At 44.8% G+C, this 19,826-nt stretch overlaps 1 protein-coding gene, 1 non-coding gene and 1 pseudogene across 2 annotated transcripts in view; 1 reads left to right on the top strand and 2 right to left on the bottom strand.

The window, feature by feature from the left end:
* Positions 1-19,826, top strand: part of LOC135222021 (cell division cycle protein 20 homolog) — a 225,595-nt gene that overhangs the window by 55,270 nt on the left and 150,499 nt on the right.
* The window catches only part of LOC135222099 (cell division cycle protein 20 homolog), a 102,024-nt pseudogene that overhangs the window by 44,288 nt on the left and 37,910 nt on the right, over positions 1-19,826 (bottom strand).
* On the bottom strand, positions 8,793-8,897 carry LOC135222568 (U6 spliceosomal RNA). Its single transcript, XR_010316289.1, has one exon. It is a non-coding gene; the product is annotated as a U6 spliceosomal RNA (small nuclear RNA).

Genomic DNA, 19,826 nt, shown 5'->3' with positions numbered 1-19,826 from the left:
CTATTGAATTGACGAATCAAATCAATAACCTCTGCATACGAGGCCAGAAACTCTTGGTTTTCTCCTTCCTCCGGCTCTAGTGTACCACTCTCCGTCACGAGAGATGTTGTCTCGCCTCTATCTTCTGACAGACGGCCCGGAATTCCACGCCGCCTGCCCCTACGGCCCGCGGCCCTCTTTGATCTTTGCTGGCCGCTGTTGGCTCGATCCCAGATAGTCACAAGGGGAAACGGAACGTCTCACTCTTTCTCTGCTCACGGATCTAGAGCGAGAATCTCGTCTAGATCTCCAAGATGAAGCTCCCTTAAGACAGAGGTAAGTTCGTCTTTATTAGCATTGGCATCGTTTTCGAGCGTCGGCGAGCCCGGCCTCGGCCTTCTATCCAGACGGACACTGCCTTCCCACGAACGTATCCGCCGAGGTTGCCAACTCTCTATTTTTTGTACTTTTAATAGGAGCCTTATCGTCCTTCGTACGTATTTTGAACGGCCTTAACGGGCGAAACTGGGGATACTGCATTCCATCCTCCTGCTGCACCTTTCGCCGCCAACGTCGATTTTACCAGAGGTATCGCAGTTTTTGCGATCCGAACTGGCAACTCCGCCTCGGCCGCTAGCTCGCCGGCCGTCACCTCTCTCGCTTGTTCGGACTCTTGCGAACGGCTTCGTCTGGCAACCTTGTGCTTAATAGCCACTGATTTTCCGACCTTCTTGCTGACTTGGAAATGACAGTCTTCGTCCGAAGGAGAGGAAGAATTGATTCTTCTCCTCTTGGCCCGAGGATCCGCTAGGAACTCCCGAATCCTCCTCCAGCGCTTGACTGGCGCTCGCCGTGACGTTATCGGACTTAGCGATGACGCCGAACTAGAGGAAGAAGACGAAGAAGGCGAATCACACTTTTTCCTTTTTGTCTCTCTTATTCATTCTCTCCTCTATATCCTGTAACTTCTGCATTACAGTTTGCATTGACGGATCAGAAGGCGTATTAGCGTCTGGGTGCAGCGAAAAAATAAAGGCCGAGAATCGGTCTGTGACGTCATCACGCCTGCCATCTCAGAGTGTGACGTATGTTGTGACGTCATCGCTCTCGAGGGAGAGACTGAGAGGGTTTCCCTGCTGGTAACCGCACGTTTGCTGCCAAATTACTCCCACAGTTCTGCATCGCTGTAAATACTGAGTGGGATGGAGAAAGCAGCGGCATTAATTCCATAAATTGCAAGCCGGGGGCCATGAGGAACATTCAGCGCTGCCGGACCCTGCTGGAACCGTGACGTCATATAATGCGCAAGCAGACCATCCAAGGTTGGTACGCCTGGTAGGCCTAGCGCTGACCACGTACCATCTAACCTATGCGCTTGCGTTATCAGGAGCCTGGAACAAAGATGGCGGATCTCCCCCTCTACTTGCTGGGAACAAAGGAGAGTGCAAATTATTCATAAAATTACCCAACGGACCCCTCCTGACGTTTCCGATACAGAACCGCTAGGAGAAACCGAAGGGGTATGAGACAATTCAAAAGCAGGTGGAGAAACATATGGAGCAGCCTGGTTTTATTACCGATACAAAAGAAGCCGGTAAGGTTTGGTCATCCAAAGATGGCGTCACCCCCTTTCTTTGTATTGGCTTTTCCATAGAACTTCTTCCACTGTTCCACCAGACCAACCGCGACAAACATAAACACGGATTAGTAACCGTACATACGTTTTCCCTGCACCTACTACACGTTGGATGAGGATCCGTCGACACCGAGGTTAGGAAACCTAGAACAAGGGAAGCCACTGACTCCTGGGCATTTCCTTTGTCTCCTCTTCGAAGCGGTAGACGATCCCGATGTTGAGGGTGCAAAATTCTCCATCATACCACGTATACACTCTTACCACACACTGATCACACTTGGAGAAAGAAAGGGGAATGAAAAATAAAAAAATGAAATGGATAAAGAACGGGCAAACTGAAAAAACCGGCTTTAAATGAGATAGACAGTAACACGTCTTATCTTAAAGGCGGTAGGAAAATAACTGATGGGTCACAGGTAGCCGTGGGCATTCTGGGTATACATGCCCCGTGACCTGGTATAGATGCCATTAGTCCCTGGATCTCACAAGTGTAATTTTAATTCTACCGGTTTCCAGCTTGGCGCTAGTAAATCCTAATGTTAAGACCGAAGGTTTGTTTCGTGTATGAACAAACAAGTTACGTTCACATCTTGCAGTCAGATTTTTTTGATGACATAAGAGTGGCTTTTTCAAAGAAATTATGTACCGAAGATTGACTTGTTTTGTAGCAAAGAGACAGGCCCAACCATCTCACTGAATTAGTCTATACTTGTATTTTAATACAGTCAAACACTGACTTCCCTATGAGTAAGATGCAAAGCTTGACAATCAGCATTACTTCACAACAGTGGAACACAATGCCTTCTTAATTCTATTTTGTTATTTTTTTCATGCCAGTGATGCTAGTCACACACTAATTTCTCCATGGGAGTAACTAGTTATAAGCTTTCTATATGCACCAATACCTCACAGCCCACAGTTATGGAAATGTATTATTTAGTTGTTTTATTATTTTTATATGCTATTCACACACAGTGACTTACCCATCACTGTTACTAGTTCACTCGCCATAATGATCAAAACTGTCTAATATAGTTCTGTTTTAGTAAAAATATATTTGCATGCTAGCAGCCAGTCACTTAAGTGTTTGCCCTGTGAAGTACCTAGTTTACTAGTTCCTCTCTACCCGACCTCATAGTGACATACTCTCATAATTGAAAGTTTTGTTTGCTCCATAATTATAATACAATTTAATTTAATATTAATAAACTAAGTAAAAAAACATGCATTTTTTTACCATTCCTAAAAGACTTCAAGGGGTACATAGGATTAAAAAGGTTTGAGAACCCCAGATCTAATCATTCTCAAACTGAGTGTCTCTCTTTACTTCTCCTGTAACACAGATGATACCTTTTAGTCCAACAAGGGTTCACAGCTGCATGGTTATGTGATTGATGTAGATATGTAGGTTGAGAAAAAATTAAATCTTTATTGTAATAAAAGTTTATATATTAGTACTCTGCCATGAGTTCCACTTGTATAGCAGCTTGAATTCAAAATTTATGGATAACACTTAAACATCTATGTAGTGACTAGTTCTGCCCACTAGCGGGAATATTAGGAACGACTTTAGCAAATAAACCTCATTCTACTTATGCCTTTTGTCCATCAGCAAGGAGGAGGGTGGGCTCCATTTTAAATACTAGTTAAGTAGGCATATATAATACGGTTTTATTATAAAAATATAATATATACGTAACCAAACAATTACTTAGCTGATTCCCATACTGATATGAGGTGGGATACAACATATTTACTCCAAAACATTAAAAATAAGTAATGAATTTGCAATAGAAAAACTGCTAGCATTGAAACAATGCTTGTTGTTTCCTAACACTTAGAGAGCTACTGGCTTGGATACTAGCCTCTGGTTGGTGCTCACCTTGACTCGCAGTGGTGTGGTGGTATAGCCATGGGTTGCCTACTTAGTGGGGAACTTTGCAGCAAAGGAAGTACAGTGGACCCCCCGTATTCGTGTTCTCCAGATTCGCGGACTCACACATTCGCGGATTTCTCTTGGGAACGTTTCCCTGCATTATTCGCGGAAAATTCACACGCATTCGCGGTATTTTTCTATGATAAATATCCACAAGTTCCTGGTTTTTTTGATGAATTTCATCATAAGATGCACTTTTTTGTGATAAACTATTAATAAAACAGAGCAAAAAAATTCTTAGTGGGTTTTTCTTGAGTTTTAACTAAAAAAATAAGCTGTTTTTAGCATTTTTATAGGGGTTCCACACATTCTGCGGGTTCTAACTATTCACGGGGGGGTCTGGTACGCATCCCCGCAAATACGGGGGGACCACTGTACTCCAATAGCTAGCAAAGCATGATAGGTGCCCGCCCTTGCACTGGACACACACAAAAGTAAGAACAATATTGTCTCACACTGAGATAAACCACAACCCATCCACTGAGAGTTGTGGGTGCTACAGGCACATTGTGCCCCCTAACTCCGCAAAAATTTGACACCTTATTAAAAGGTTTAGAGACTGAGAAAAATCCAATGCTTCCTTCTGCAATACCATACCAGTAACTGGAACAGGTCTCAAGGCACTGGAAGATTTCAACACTTAACTTCCATTAAAATCAGTGAGAAATGAAGTTTGATTGCATTCCCAGTAGGTCGAAGGCAGAATGGACGTACAGGGCATAAAATATATCGAGCTTAAGAGGTAGATGCTACTCTAACGTCGTTAGCTTCACTTAAAAGTAGGCAAACTGCTTGACTAATTCTGAGTGTGTCTCAAGTTAAAAGTCCATGAGGGCAATACTGTACATTCCTAATAAGTGGATGACATGGATCTTGCCATATTGCCATAAGTAGAGGATGGTCCTCTGAAAACTCCAAATGGACAAAGACCTCCCTATTCTCTGGAGAGCACTTTGGACGCTCAGAGAATGATCTGGTGTCAGGCTGTAGTTGGCGCCAAAACTGCGGGCACCAGTTGAGCTAGGACCTTGGGGTTGGTAGGCACTCTTGGGAGCCAGTGGGTACTCAGAGGAAGAGCTGTTGCCAGGCTATAACAGACACTAAACGAGCAGGGAGCTAGGTAAGCTGGGTGCCAAACAAGCTAGAAGCTCCTGGCTCTGGAAGCTCTTTAGCTGGTGTCAGACAGTGGTCAATGCCAGACTGCAGCCAACACCCATCGAACAGAGTGTCAAGACGAGCTAGATCAGGATCACTTAACGAGAAAATTATACTTCCAGTAGGACTATGTGGAGTGAAAGTAAAGGGCAAATGAGCCTGAAAGCTAAGGAGGTAGAGGATTCTCTGGTGTCTTGGCTTTCAGTTAAAAAGAAGGCAAAATATTCTCCTTGTGCCATTTCAGGATATGATCTTAGTCCAATCCTGTTCAGGTAAAATCAGAAAGCTGTAGCTGGACAAAAGGTTCTCTCTTCTTCAGAGCCGATAATGTCCGATAATTTCCTATGGGAGAAAGAACAGATCTAGAGCTTGAATGGGTCCTCATTATTGGCTAAAAATCCTAAGGTAAACAAGGAAAAAATTAATCTTATGTGAAATTACCTTCTCTCAACGATGGCTTGGATCTCATTAGTGCATCCCAGTCAAAGCCAGAGGCTAATCATAAGGGTTGTTCCCTTCAGTGTAAGATGGCTAGCAAGAGAGGAACGCACGGGATCAAACAAGGGATTCATTGGTCATTCAGAATATATCCGGGTTCTAGGAGACTGGATTCCTCCCTTACTTGGATGCGTCAAAGACGATAAAGTCATCAAAAGCTAGGCCTCTGTGCTTAAACACTTAATTAAGCAAAGTTCGATACCCTTTACCGACAGAGTACAAAAGATTGTAGATTTCCTCAGGTACAGAACGTGTTCCAAAAAAATGGGTCATAGAAGTCTCACAAGAAGAGAAGTGGAGACTGCAACCCAACTTCAAAAGTGGCCCATTTAGTCTAGCAGACACTGGAAGAAGAATAATGTCTGCAAACACAATAGTTTATGCCTTGTCTAGCAGAAAAAACCTTGTATGTACTGACGAGCTTCCTGCAGCTTCGAAGGTTCCTTGTCGCAAATAGGATTATAGTCGGTCTGTCCCATGGATTCCACAGTTCCAACCAGACCAGGGGATGCAAGATCTACACAGTGGGAAGAACCTGCTCTCAGTTCATCCCCAAGAACTTTAGATGGCTTGAACTGAAATTGAAACCAATCTGTTCACAGCAGAGGTTCTCTTACTTGGAAAGAAAATGAGAGGAAGCAAGTCTTTCATCTCTAAGTATACGCATTAGCTAGATGTCTTATCTAGAGAGAACTACTGCAGCCCAGGTGTAAACTAAGGTCAAGAAGCACTGAAGCCCCAAGAGAAATGCCTACAGCTCCTCAACATATGTGAGAAGGTTCCATCATCCCGGGAACATGACCCGGAAACTTCCCGGTTTCCCCGTGGGCTCCTCAACCAAGATTTGAGGTGTAAAGTAGAATACTAGGTCTGGGTTTATGTATGTACAACCACCATTGCAGGTCCAACTTTGTGGTAGTGTGGGTTTGTTTTAGTAAGACGATGGGTTTGTTGGGAAAAGTTAAATGGGTTTGTAAACAGGTTTATATGGAAAAGTTTCATACAGGCATTCCCTAGTTATCGGCAGGGGTTAAGTTCTCAACAGGGTGCTGATAAGTGAAACCTGCCATTAAGCAAAACTTGACGAATTTCGGCGCTGATATCCGGTTAATGGCACCTCCTTTAGGTATGTTATGGCACCATACTCTATTATTGGCATCTTATGGCCCCGATAACCGGAACTTGGCACGTTACGGCGCCGTAGATTGCTGATTTTAAAGCGCCATAAAACCGGATCGCCATTAATCGGGGACTGCCTGTATCGATTTTTTTTTTTAAAGTAAATTATTTTCCTTATTTTATTTTATTGAAAGATTACTATTTTGTTAAGTCTGTTTTTTTTTCAATTTTTTTTTTCTTTTTTTGTTACAGGTGTGGAACTTCTCCCCCTACTATGAATTTATTATTTTCAATTTTGAGAAGGCTTGTGTTCAAATGTTTGATGTCAATGTACTGAAGTCCCTGGTGTTAAAGGCCAAGATACCAAGTTCAGTGTACAGACATATTGTTGGACTGAATCACCGGTCAAGTGGTATTGATGTTCATAGCTAAAATATACTTGTTATAATGGATGATATTGATTATTAGCTTTTATTATTGGAATAAAGTACTTAATGTTGTAAAGGGCAAAATAAATGTGTTAATATATTCTGTAAATACGCTGATGTACTAATTTTTTATATTGCTTTGCAGATAGAGGGTAATGTCTTTTGATATACAAATTTCATTCTTGAGTTTATTTGTTGTGATACACATATTTCTTTGTAGATTTAGCTGTAGACGACTGGTGAATGTGTGTGGTGTGAAAGTAGTATATTTTCCTTGGAAATTCCTTATTTTTCCAAGAAAATAAGTTTCATTGTTTTTTATGTGTATACATACAATGTTCCCCAGTATTCATGGGGGATGGGTACCAGAACCCACAGCGAATAGCTAGAACTGCCAATTAGTTGAAACCCCTATAAAAATGCTTAAAACTGCCTATTTTGTTAGGTGAAACTCAAAATATATATATATAATATTTTAAACTGGTTTTGTTTTTTAAATAGTTTTATCACAAAAAGTGCATTTTATGATTAAATTGATAAAAAAAACAGGAATTTGTGGATATTTCTCATAGAAAAATACAGCAAATAGGCGAATTTTTCACGAATAATGGGGGTATATGTTCCAGAGAGAAATCCACAAATATGTGAGTCCCCGAATATGGGAGATTCACGGTGTCTGAATGCCCCTACAAATTTTCACTTGAAACCATCTGCTCGTTATATTTTACCTTACTTATCAATCTAGCCACAACTTAATACAGCACTAGGGGGCAAAAGACGACAGTGCCCAACTGTATTTCCCTATCCCAGTTGTAATCAAAATACATTGGTAAAGACACTCGTCCTAAGTAAAGACTGATGTTAAGTCCATAAAAGAAGTCTAATGAAGAGGAGCAAGGATTCGCTCACATGAAGACCTAGTGCCTTAAAGAGCTCAACGCATAGGTCCCCAAACTGAGAAACCCTGTCTTGGAAGACAGGCCTTCTAGACCGTCTCTTTTCTTAAGACAGCCAAGTGATCTTGCAGCCTTGTAGACATCCGTGTGGACCAGCTGCTGGCTATGTATACCTCTTTGATAGCCGTGCACACACATGGATATCCTGTAGACTCGATGACACCTTGTACAGATCTACTGACCTATTTGCGGGAAACTGGAAGTAGAAGAAAAGGCAAGATACCGAGAGAATGTAAAAAACTTGAAAGGGTTCATAAGAGCCAAAAATCCTGCGGTACAGCATAATTATCCACAGGTCAGCCACAAGCCTCTAAACAGAGGAAAAACAATAGCTAGTGAGTGGATGCTGGGTGTTCATTGTCAGGAGCCTAGTACCAGAAGGGGGCTACTCAAAACTGGATGCTAGCAGCCTGCGGGCTGTTGCAAAAAACAGTTGCCACATTCCTCAAGCGATTTTTTCAAAAGACAAAAAAGCTTGAAAATCCAAAAGTCGATGCTGAAGTCCACAAGAGGACTCTTGTGACAGAAGCTGTGGTTAAGGAAGAGGAAAACAGTTCCCCAACTGTGTGATTCTAGAGATGAAGAGCACAATTCTAAAACCAATCCAACTATCATTGTCAGCACTGGGCAGAACTGGGTGAAAATCCGAAACGACTCTTGGAAAGTTCTAGAAAGTCTCCAACTTCTTACCCAAGGTTCCCTGTTCAGGTCAAGACAATTTATAAACAAGACAAAACCTTCGACGAGGAGGATAGTTCTGTGAAGCACTACAGGGTCGAATGCCAAAGATACATGCCTCTCTCTCTTCTCAACAAGTCACTCCTCAGAAACTCCTTGTTCACAAAGATCAGAGCTGCCATACTAAAGATTGTAAGAAAAACATCTTGAACTCAGAGTAAAAATGGAATCAGCTGAAGAGTTTGTGGGTGGAGAGTAGGTGCCTGGAAAATTGGGACTGATGCCGACTACTTCGAAGCTGGAGCCAGGAGTTCCAGTGGGAACTGGTGCCAAAGAAAGAACAACAGTGTTTTCTAAGCAAAAACCAGGCCGGGTTTTCCGAGGGTTAAAAAAAAAAAGTGCCGATCGAAAATGTAGAACGCTTCATGATTTGCATGTCGTCCTTGTGCAGGGACCATGCTAATCTTCTCTGTATCGTTCCAATTTAGAAAAGGTACTGCCTAAGCAAGTACTTCAGACACGGAGCAGTTCCTCATTGGACAAGTGGTTGCGTACTCGCCTATCAATCTGTTAGCCCGAGTTCGCTCCCTGCTGCTGCCAATGCGGAACCAGAGGAATTTATTTCTGATGATCAGAAATTCATTTCTCAATGTAACGTGGTTTGGATCCCACAATATGCTATAGGTCTCATTGCTAAGTAACCAATTATTTCCTACTGCATAAAAAATCTAATCCTTTGGGCCAGTCCTACAAGAACTGTTAATCAGCACAGTGATCTGGTTAAATCATTGTACATCTTCCCAGGGCTTTGGCCATGACATATCCAGGCCATGGGATGACTCACATCCATCGTGCAACAAAGATTCTTCTGTTTCTAGAGGAAGTGTTCAAGATCTTTCTCTACCCTCCACTTCAGGTGTTCATTCCACACAGGAGGTAGAAGATTTAGAGAACCAAGAATTTCTTTCTTCTTATGATGAGGTGTGTGATCTGATTCGTCAGTTCAAAAATTTTTCTAAGAGGGATGAGACTCCTGCGTTCACTCCTACAGGTATAGAAGCCGTTATGGGTCCGAAGTGGACTCAAAAACTTCTTTTGAGTTGCACTTCTCCGGCCATGCACTCGGTCCTTCATCTTGTGAATTCGTGGATTTTGGGTCAGGATAACTCTCTGTTGTCAAACAGATTATTCAGGTTTCTCCCAGCTCCTCTTCCTCATCATAGAAGATATTACACCACTCCAGTAGTACCTCTTCTGGGTAGACAGATTAATCCGGATTTGGATCAGGTTGGGATGTAGTGACACTCCCTTATGTTTCACAAAGTTGCTGCATTGGAGTCTAAGGCTTCTTATGTCTTCCAGACAGCCTCTTGGGTGGACTTATGGTCGACAGCAGTGGCCAGAATTTCATCATCGGCTTCTGCAAGACTTGGTCGATGATGTGACTTGCATCAGATTGCTGCAGTGATATCTAGGGTTCATTCCATTGGCAAGCTCCAGTTCAGTGAAAGTGCTGTGGTCACTACAAACAAATGATCCCAACAATCTTCCATATGTTGCTTTCCAACTATGCTTGCACAGTCTATGAATATATAAGACTATCATGTCCTAACAGATCCCTGAAGACTAAGAAGGATCTTCTTCAAAATGACTGGAGAAACATATCAGCCCACCTGGTGAGTGTTCTTGGCATACTGGGACAGTATGCTGGGAAGCTACTAATCCCAGTGTTGTACCACTAAACCTAGACCCTGGAACTGATCGCAAATGATCTGAACCATTTTCTACAAACCTAGACCTTCCCCCAGAGCAGCCAAGGTTGAACTGCTTAAAGATCTACATGAGCAGGTGCAGTGCTACCAGGCATGCACACAGCAGCAGACAAGCCTCTGAAAATACCAAATTTGTAACTAATTTGTATTTTTCATAACTAACAAACCTGAGGTCTTAACATTAGGATTTACTAGCGCCAAGCTGGAAACCGTAGAATTAATATTACACTGAGATCCAGGGACTATTGCATCTATACCAGGTCACGGGGCATGTATACCCAGAATGCCACGGCTACCTGTGACCACCAGTTATATTTCTAACCCAGTTTAGACTGCTAGAGGGGTGGTTCGAGGTGGGCCTTTACCTGTTAAGACCTCAGGTTTTTTTGTTAGTTATAAAAAATACAAATTAGTTTACAATTTGGTATTTGTTCATATACGGAACAACCTTCGGTCTTAACATAAGGATAGACTTACTTATTGGAGGGAGGTAAGTCTCTACAACTGACTGGGAGTTTGCCACCTTATCCATTTCCGAATACATAAGGAATTCTAAGAGAATGGACAATGAACCTAGAACCAAAGATATAAGCGAATATACCAAATTTGTAACTAATTTGTATTTTTCATAACTAAAACAAACCTGAGGTCTTAAACATTAGGATTTACTAGCGCCAAGCTGGAAAACGGTAGAATTAAAATTACGCTTGTGAGATCCAGGGACTAATGGCATCTATACCAGGTCACGGGGCATGTATACCCAGAATGCCCACGGCTACCTGTGACCCATCAGTTTATATTTCTAACCCAGTTTAGACTGCTAGAGGGGTGGTTCGAGGTGGGCCTTTAACTGTTAAGACCTCAGGTTTGTTAGTTATGAAAAAAATACAAATTAGTTACAAATTGTATTTGTTATTACACGAAACAAACCTTCGGTCTTAACATTAGGATAGACTTACTATTGGAGGGAGGTAAGTCTCTACAAACTGACTGGGAGTTTTGCCACCTTATCCATTTCCGAATATATAGGTGGGAAATTCTAAGAGAATGGACAATGAACCTAGGACCGAAAGATATAAGCGGATCTATTGGTTTCCTCCCACTGGGTGTAGATACCATTCTACTGTTTACTCTTGTCCCTTGCGACTGGATCCACTTCACCCCTCTTTCCTTATTATCCAGAGGGGTGTGTTGCTACTGAAAAGTATATCATCAGCTAAGATAGCTTCACAGTATGGGCTGACCATCTCACCTGCATCTAGTCCGTTCCAGCACATGACGGTACTCTCCTTCATATTGCCCGTAGTTAAAGGAGTAGGAAGAAAGTAGTAAAGAAAAAAGACCAGTCCATCCCATTAATTCATTCTACTTTCATACCTTCATCTTAGACTAGATGCAAACTGACCCACCGCCAGGGGCACTGGATGAACTATATCACTTGTTGGGCCGCCACCACTGGACCCAAGGAAAAGGTGTCCAAGGATCTATGGCAACATCTTTCAAATAAAATGAGGTGAAAGTTGTTTGGCGCTTCCACACGCCAGCTTTCAGAATTTTATCCACAGACATGTTCTTCTTAAATGCCAGGGAAGCACTCACGACCCCTGATGTCATGAGCTCTAGCTCCCACCTGGCTATCTGACCTTCTGTCTTCTGCAGTATAAGCATTTCTGATAGTCTCCCTTAGCCAAAATGATATTGTATTCTTGGACACTTCCTTCTTGTTCCGTCCTGTACTTACGAACAACCTCTGGCACCCCGGCCTGAGGTGCCTTGTTCTCTTTAAGTACTCCCTTAGTGCCCTGACGGGGCACAGGAGCATTTCAGGCTTTGTCGTTGTCTACAAAGTCTGCCAAGGAAGGTATGGTAAAGGAGTCGAATCTGCCGTCTACTATTGTTGGATTTTGGGTCTTTGCCACGAATTCTGGGACAAATTCACACACCATTGATCTCCAACCTCTCGAGTGCTTTATGAGATATGAGAGGACCATGTAGCTCCCCCACCCTTTTGGTTGAAGCCAGGGCCAATAAGAAGACTGTCTCCAGGGTCAGGCTCCTATCCGAGGACTGCCTTAGTGGTTCGTAGGGGGGTTTTGCCAGACTACTCAGTACCTTGGTCAGATCCCAATCTGGGGCTTTTAGCTCCTTTGGTGGGCATGACTGTTCAAAGCTCCTCATCAGCCAATGGCCAACTCCCATGAAGACGATATGTCCACTCTTTTCATTCGTAAGACTGAGGCTAGAGCAGCCCTGTACCCCTTCACTGCAGATACAGACATATGTTTTTTCTGTTCTGAGATATATCAGAAAGTCTGCTAACTGCTGAATAGTGGTACCGAGTGGAGACACGTTCCCCCTACGACACCAATCACAGTATGCTGACCACTTCCCTTGGTATACTGTCGCAGATGATTTTCTGATATTACCTGCCATCTGAGTTGCCTGCTTTCTGCGAAAACCCTCGCTCTCGGAGGATGATACTTGACAGTCTCCACCCGTGAAGCGATAGGGACTTCACCGACTGGTGGTACCTCTCCACGTGAGGCTGACACAGAAGGTTGCTCCATGGAGGTAACTCTCTTGGCACATCTACTAGGAGTTCCAGTAGGTCTGGAAACCACTCTGCTTTCGGCCATAACGGGGCTACCAGGGTCATCTTGAGGTTCTGAGACCGCATTACCCTGTTCAGAACCTGACGGATTAGACAAAATGGAGGAAATGCGTACACGTCCAGATTGTCCCAGGGGTGTTGTAGCGCATCTTCTGCTACTGCCTCTGCGTCCGGGACTACTGAACAATACACTTCCAACTTTTTGTTGTACCTGGTTGCGAATAGGTCTATGATCGGTCCTTCCCCACAACATGAGCATCCTGTCCCACTACCTGTTGGTGTAGGGACCACTCCGTTCCCCAGAATCTGATCCCTGCGGCTCAACTTGTCGGCCACTATGTTTCTTTTTCCCGGAATATACCTGGCCTTGATGTCTACCAGGTTCTCTATAGCCCACTGGTGAAGTTGAACTGTCATCACATTAACTGCCGAGAAACTAGGCCTCCTTGCTTGTTTATATAAGCTACTACTGTGGTGTTGTCTGACATCAATACCACTGAGTGTCCCTTTACTCTCTCCCTGAATTCTTGTAGAGCCAGAAAGCTGCTTTCAACTCCAGCACGTTTATATGGAGTTCTCTGTCCTTGCAACTCCATTTTGCTGACACCATCAACTCCTCCATATGGGCTCCCCAGCCTTCTAGTGACGCATCCGAGAACAGCAAGAGGTCTGGGGAGGATTGTTGAAGGGGGACACCCACTGTCAGATTGTCGTCGTCCACCCACCACAGCAAGTCTTTCCTCACTTCTGCCGACAAGGGAATTTGCTCGTACGGGTGATCTACTGTTGGTGACCAAAACACTCCTTCATCGTCCATTGTAGGGACCGAAGGTGTAGCCTTCCTTGTGGTACTAGCTTCTCCAGGGAGGTTAGGATTCCCAGCACCACCTGCCACTGTTTTGCTGGCTGTGTCTGCTTTCCCAGAAAGGCATTCACCACTTGTTTTTTGCATTTCTCTACTCTTTGGTCTGTCGGGAAAATACTTTGGCTTGTGGTTGTTGTCTATCACCATTCCCAGATATTCCAAACGTTGACTTGGATCCAGCTGCGACTTCTGCTGATTCACCACAATACCTAGGCTGTGACAAAAGCTTGGCAGGAGGGCCGCCCTGTCCCTGAGTAATTTTCTCCCTGGACTTTGCTATCACCAGCCAATCGTCCAGATATCTTTATCAGCCTGATCCCCCTGAGCATGCGCCCGACGCCGACACGAGGGTGAACACTCTTGTAAAAACTTGAGGAGACGTTGTCAATCCGAAGCACAGGACCTTGAACTCGAAAGCTTTCCCTGCAAGACTGAAGCGGAGAAATTTCCTTGAAGACTGATGGACTGGTATCTGAAAGTATGCGTCCTTTAGATCGACTGTCAGCATAAAGTCTTCCGATTCTGACTGCTTGTAGAACCGTTTTCGGAGTTTCCATCTTGAAAACTGGTTTTCCTTATAAACAGATTCAGCGTTGACAGGTCTATTACTGTCCTCCACTCCCCGTTGGCTTTGGGTACCAGGAAAATCCTGCTGTAGAAGCCTTTTGTCGGACTGCATACTTGTTGCACAGCTCCTTTTTCCATCATCTTCTTCACTTCGTCCTGCAGAATAGTGGCCTTCTGAGATTTGTGGGCATAAGTGACGTGGGGTAATGGTTGATCTGTCAGGGGCGGGGTTACCTCGAACGGAATCAAATACCCGATCCTGAGAACCATCCACACCCACTGCTCTGCCCTAGTTCCTGCCACACCTTCCAGTGATTTGCCAGGCAACCCCCCACTGGTGTGGCCGAGTGATGGGAGGCGCCCATCCTAAATCTTCTTGAGCCTCTCCCCCTTCCCCTATTGCCCCTTCCTCTGTTTTTTCTATTGTGAAAGGGCCGATGAGTTATCCTCTTTGGGGAAGAGGGTCTTGTGACTCTATTAGGGATGCTATGTCTCACTGGTTTTTCTTTCGAGACATCTGCTGTTGTCTTCCCTCCAAAGGAATAGTTTGACTGTTAGAGGTTTTCCTAACTGCCTGTTGCACCAACCTATCGTTAGTGTCCATCCTTCTTCTATCTATCGCTTCTTCCAGTATGACCTCTGGCAACAGTAGTTGCGATTCCAAGATATCCCCATTCCTCATTGCTAACAGGGAATCCAAATCCACATTGCGGCTTAGTCTAGCCAATGCTGCATCTCTCCTCATTAGCAGGATATTTGCCCAAACATTGGCACTTACGTTTGTCAGGTACGCAATCGCCTTGGACCCTGACTGTAGTAATCTAATGAACAATGGTTCATCCCACTACTTTCCTTGTTGCGTTCCGAGGATGCAATTTTCGCCACTGCTGTTGACCAAAGGTCTAACCAGGACGCAGCCTGAAAGACAGAAGAAGCTGTTGCTTCTAACGTGGGCAGCCTCTTGGTACGTCATCGAAGGGCACTCCATTTTTAACCTGATTCCAAGGTTAATCCAGGCCTTAACCTTACAACATTAGGGTTCATTTGTCTAGACAGCAAAGGACCTTCGTGTCGTATAATATTTCCTTTGCTTTATCATTGGAGGGGGAATAAATTTAAATGATCTATTAGATCTTAAGGAATTATCCCTCCCTGCAATCTTTGCGTTTACGTGTTGCAAGACCGATTCCGGCATGACTCGAAACAAGGCAATTCATACGACACCTTGTATCCCTCTTTAGTCCAAACGCCATGTCAATTCCAGGAGGAAAGCATACTGGCCGGTGTTTCTGTCTTCTCCGAAAGGCTATTGAATTGACGAATCAAATCAATAACCTCTGCATACGAGGCCAGAAACTCTTGGTTTTCTCCTTTTCCTCCGGCTCTAGTGTACCACTCTCCGTCACGAAGAGATGTTGTCTCGCCTCTATCTTCTGACAGACGGCCCGGAATTCCACGGCCGCGGCCTCTTTGATCTTTGCTGGCCGCTGTTGGCTCGATCCCAGATAGTCAGGCAGGGGAACGAGAAACGTCTCACTCTTTCTCTGCTCACGGATCTAGGAGCTCTTTTTTTCAATCTGTCTAGATCTCCAAGATGAAGGCTCCCTTAAGACAGAGGTAAGTTCGTCTCTATTAGGCATTGGCATCGTTTTCGAGCGTCGGCGGAGCCCGGCCTCGGCCTTCTATCCAGACGGACACTGCCTTTCCTCCACGAACGTATCCGCCGAGGTTGCCAACTCTCTATTTTTCGTACTTTTAATAGGAGCCTTATCGTCCTTCGTACGTATTTTGAACGGCCTTACAGGCGAAACTGGGACCTGCATTCCATCCTCTGCTGCACCTTTCACCGCCAACGTCGATTTTACCAAGAGGTATCGCAGTTTTTGCGATCCGAACTGGCAACTCTGCCTCGGCCGCTAGCTCGCCGGCCGTCACCTCTCTCGCTTGTTCGGACTCTTGCGAACGGCTTCGTCTGCCAACCTTGTGCTTAATAGCCACTGATTTTCCGACCTTCTTGCTGACTTGGAAATGACAGTCTTCGTCCGAAGAAGAGGAAGAATTGATTCTTCTCCTCTTGGCCCGAGGATCCGCTAGGAACTCCCTAATCCTCCTCCAACGCTTGACTGGCGCTCGCCGTGACGTTATCGGACTTAGCGATGACGCCGAACTAGAGGAAGAAGAAGAAGAAGGCGAATCACACTTTTTCTTTTTGTCTCTCTTATTCATTCTCTCCTCTATATCCTGTAACTTCTGCATTACAGTTTGCATTGACGGATCAGAAGGCGTATTAGCGTCTGGGTGCAGCGAAAAAGGCCGAGAATCGGTCTGTGACGTCATCACGCCTGCCATCTCAGAGTGTGACGTATGTTGTGACGTCATCCCTCTCGTAGGGAGAGACTGAGAGGTTTCTGCTGGTAACCGCACGTTTGCTGCCAAATTACCTCCCACGTTCTGCATCGCTGTAAATACTGAGTGGGATGGTGAAGCAGCGGCATTAATTTCCCATAAATTGCAAGCCCGTGGGATTGAAACATTCAGCGCTGCCGGACCCTGCTGGAACCGTGACGTCATATAATGCGCAAGCAGACCATCCAAGGTTTGGTACGCCTGGTAGGCCTAGCGCTGACCACGTACCATCTAACCTATGCGCTTGAGTAGCAGGAGCCTGGAACAAAGATGGCGGATCTCCCCCTCTACTTGCTGGGAACAAAGGAGAGTGCAAATTATTCATAAAATTACCCAAGGCCCCTCCTGACGTTTCCGATACAGAACCGCTAGGAGAAACCGAAGGGGTATGAGACAATTCAAAAGCAGGTGGAGAAACATTATGGAGCAGCCTGGTTTATACCGATACAAAAGAAGCCGGTAAGGTTTGGTCATCCAAAGATGGCGTCACCCCCTTCTTTTGTATTGGCTTTTCCCATAGAAACTTCTTCCACTGTTCCACCGACCAACCGCGACAAACAGAACACGGATTAGTAACCGTACATACGTTTTCCCTGCACCTACTACACGTTGGATGAGGATCCGTCGACACCGAAGTTAGGAACCTAGAACAAGGGAAGCCACTGACTCCTGGGCATTTCCTTTGTCTCCTCTTCGAGAAGCGGTAGACGATCCCGATGTTGAGGCAAAATTCTCCATCATACCACGTATACACTCTTACCACACACTGATCACACTTGGAGAAAGAAAAGGAATGAAAATAAAAAATGAAATGGATAAAGAAAGGGCCCAACCAAACTGAAAAACCGGCTTTAAATGAGATAGACAGTAACACGTCTTATCTTAAAGGCGGTAGGAAAATAACTGATGGGTCACAGGTAGCCGTGGCATTCTGGGTATACATGGCCCCGTGACCTGGTATAGGTTGCCATTAGTCCCTGGAATCTCACAAGCGTAATTTTAATTCTACCGGTTTCCAGCTTGGCGCTAGTAAATCCTAATGTTAAGACCGAAGGTTTGTTTCGTGTATGAACAACTATTAGTTTCCCTCACTGGGTTTTGATACCATTCTATGGTTTACTCTTGTCCCTTGTAACTGGATCCACCCTCACCCCTCTCTTCCCTATTATCTAGAGGGGTGTGTTGCTACTGAAAAGTATCCATAACCTAAGATAGCTTCACAGTATGGCTGACCACCTCACCTGCATCTATTCCGTTCCAGCATATGACGATACCCTCCTTCATATTGCCCGTAGTTAAGGAGTAGGACAGAAAGTAGTAAAGAAAAAAGACCAGTCATCCCATTCATTCTACTTTCATACCTTCATCTAAGACTAGACGGAAACTGACCCACCGCCGGGGCACTGGATGAACTATATCACTTGTTGGGCCGCCACCACTGGACCCAAGGAAAAAGTGTCCAAGGATCTATGGGCAACATCTTTTAAATAAAATGAGGTGAAAGTTGTTTGGCCTTTCCACACACCAGCTTTCAGAATTCTCTCCACAAACATGTTCTTCTTTTAAATGCCAAAGAAGCACTCAAGCCCTGATGTCATGAGCTCTAGCTCCCACCTGGCTATTTGACCCCCTGTCTTCTGTCATGTAAGCACTTCTGATCGTCTCCCTTAGCCAAAACGATATTGTATTCCTGGACACTTCCTTCCTTGTTCCGTCCTGTACTTATGAACAACCTCCGGCACCCCGGCCTGAGGTGCCTTGTCCTTCTTTAAGTACTCCCTTAGTGCCCTGACGGGGCACAGAAGCATCTCATCTTTGTCAATGTCTACAAGTCTGCCAAGGAAGGTATGGCAAAGGAGTCGAATCTGCCGTCTACTATTGTTGGGTTTTGAGTCTTGGCCACGAATTCTGGAACAAACTCAATACCATTGACCTCCAACCTCTCGAGTGCTTTATGAGATATGACAGGCCATGTAGCTCCACCACCCGTTTTGGTTGAAGCCAGGGCCAATAAGACGACTGTCTTCAGGGTCAGGCAACTATCTGTGACTGCTTAGTGGTTCGTAGGGGGGTTTTGTCAGACTACTCAGTACCATGGTCAGATCCCAATCTGGGGCTTTTAGTTCCTTTGGTGGACATGACTGTTCAAAGCTCCTCATCAGCATGGCCAACTCCCATAAAGACGAAATGTCCACCCTTTCATTCGTAAGACTAAGGCTAGAACAGCCCTGTACCCCTTCACTGCAGATAAAGACATATGCTTTTCTGTTCTGAGATATACCAGAAAGTCTGCTAACTGCTGAATAGTGGTACCGAGTGGAGACAAGTTCCCTCTACGACACCAATCACAGTATGCTGACCACTTTCCTTGGTATACTGCCGCATATGATTTTCTGATATTTCCTGCCATCTGAGTTGCTGCTTTCTGCGAAAACCCTCTCGCTCGGAGGAGATACTTGACAGTCTCCACCCGTGAAGCGATAGGGACTTCACCGACTGGTGGTACCTCTCCATGTGCGGCTGACACAGTAGGTTGCTCCATGGGGGTAACTCTCTCGGCACGTCTATTTAGGAGTTCCAGTAGGTCTGGAAACCACTCTGCCTTCGCCATAACGGAGCTACCAGAGTCATCTTGAGGTTCTGAGACCGCATTACCCTGTTCAGAACCTGACGGATTAGACAAAATGGAGGTATTGCGTACACGTCCAGATTGTCCCAAGGGTGTTGTAGCGCATCTTCTGCTACTGCCTCTGCGTCTGGGACTACAGAACAATACACTTCCAACTTTTTTTGTATCCTGTTGCGAATAGGTCTATGATCGGTCCTTCCCACAACATGAGCATCCTGTCCACTACCTGTTGGTGCGAGGGACCACTCCATTCCCAGAATCTGATCCCTGCGGCTCAACTTGTCGGCCACTGATGTCTACCAGGTTCTCTATAGCCCACTGGTGAAGTTGAACTGTCATCACATGTAACTGCCGAGAAACTAGGCCTCCTTGCTTGTTTATATAAGCTACTACTGTGGTGTTGTCTGACATCAATACCACTGAGTGTTCCTTTACTCTCTCCCTGAATCCCTGTAGAGCTAGAAATGCTGCTTTAAACTCCAGCACGTTTATATGGAGTTCTCTGTCCTTGCAACTCCATTTTGCTGACACCATCAACTCCTCCATATGGGCCTCCCCAGCCTTCTAGTGATGCATCTGAGAACAGCAAGA

Source organism: Macrobrachium nipponense, chromosome 3 (genome assembly GCF_015104395.2).
Source record: "Macrobrachium nipponense isolate FS-2020 chromosome 3, ASM1510439v2, whole genome shotgun sequence".
Lineage (NCBI taxonomy): Eukaryota > Metazoa > Arthropoda > Malacostraca > Decapoda > Palaemonidae > Macrobrachium > Macrobrachium nipponense.
The sequence above is the reverse complement of the archived record's forward strand: the minus strand, read 5'-3'. Positions and strand labels throughout refer to the sequence as shown.